Source organism: Myotis brandtii, unplaced genomic scaffold (assembly GCF_000412655.1).
Source record: "Myotis brandtii unplaced genomic scaffold, ASM41265v1 scaffold1327, whole genome shotgun sequence".
Classification (NCBI taxonomy): Eukaryota; Metazoa; Chordata; class Mammalia; order Chiroptera; family Vespertilionidae; genus Myotis; species Myotis brandtii.
Genome location: NW_005354705.1, coordinates 223909 through 225527, shown reverse-complemented (window position 1 = coordinate 225527; position 1619 = coordinate 223909).

Here is a 1619-nt window from a genome sequence, read left to right as displayed (position 1 = left end):
CCACCAGTGAGGAGAACCCTATTAGTCCTCTTTGGCTCTTGCTGATTTGGTTTCATACACCTGCGTGCATCACCAGAGCCAGGTGAGACAGGGAGCTCGCTGCAGTCCCAGGGGTATTATCTAATGAAGGGAAGATGTGACCTGCTCCTAGTGAATCCAGACACTTGTATAATATGCATGATGCCCTGTGGGGCCCCTCCATAGTACAAAGTACCCGGAGGTGCTGAACCATGCATGGCCTTGCCCATAAACAGACAGAGGAGAATTTGCTCAGTCAATAGAGCCAGCTGGGAAAATTGATGCTGGCATAAATAATACATGGCAAATCTAGTCTTCATGCAGAAATTCATTGCCGGTGGCTCCAAGATGCAATATAATTACCCTTCTCTTCCAGCCAGCTGTACCAGGGCGTAGTGCCCTAGTGTTTGAAATAACCCCCCACCCCCTGTCTGTTACCTGCGCGGTAGCCATCCGTCTGAGAGCTGTCACCCTGGCTGCAAGGAGAGGAGGACAGCGGGGACGGGAAAACAACAGGCAAAGTAGAGAAATGATCAGGTTGTTTACTGAACACATTTTTTAAAAGGAAGGTTGCCTTTCTCAGAGAGCCTGTTGTGTAATTAATTAGTTGTGTCTTGGCTGCAGGAAAAGCGGTGTCAGAATTATAGACCGATGATATGACATGTAGAGATGATAAACGCAGCAGGGATAGAAGCAAGAAGCACGGCGCGTTGGGAATGCATGGGGCACTGGCTCGAGGGTATGTACCCAGGTGAGGACAGGGTTGGTGAGCCTAACTGAGGGAACCCTGGTGCTGCTGCTCTCACAGAATACCACGGGAGGAATTAACCTTCAGTGTCCTTTTTAAAAAATATATATTTTTACTGACTTCAGAGGGAAGGGATAGGGAAAGATAGAAACATTAATGATGAGAGAGAAGCATTGATCGGCTGCCTCCTGCACGTCCCCTACTGGGGATCAAGCCCGCAACCCGGGTATGTACCCTTGACCGGAATCGAACCGGGACCCTTCAGTCTGAAGGTCGATGCTCTATCCACGGAGCCAAACCAGCTAGGGCTTTTCAGTATCCTTATCCTGTGAGCGGTTGGCACATTTCTGCAGCCGTGGTAGGAAACAGAACTTTAAGCCGAAAAATCCCTGCCACACTTACCATTTGGGCATCCTGAGCCCACGCAGACATCACCAACCAATCAAGCATTCTTTTTTGCGGAGCTCACAGTATTTTGCAGTTCTTCTCCACATAGTGCTCCAGGTAACCACAGCCAATCAGTTGGACTTGGCATTCAGCGTGGAACCTGGTTGCCATCTCTGCCCTGGGGAGATCTGCCATGTTCCCAGGTGCTTAGCCCCTGACTGAGGACCCTAGAATAATGTGGTTTGAGAGGCCTGTAAAGATCACCTGTCCCATCCTGTGACTTAACAGAGAAGGAAACTGAGCCCCAAGGAAGAGTAGGGCAGTCCCAGTGTAGAGCAGGGCTGGACCCCAGAACTCCTGATTTCTAGGCCAGGACTCTGTCTGTCTCCACATTGCCTTTGCTTTCCAAACCGCACAGTTCTATTCCCACTGGGGCACTTACTCCAGCTGAAGGCGCCACAGCCCT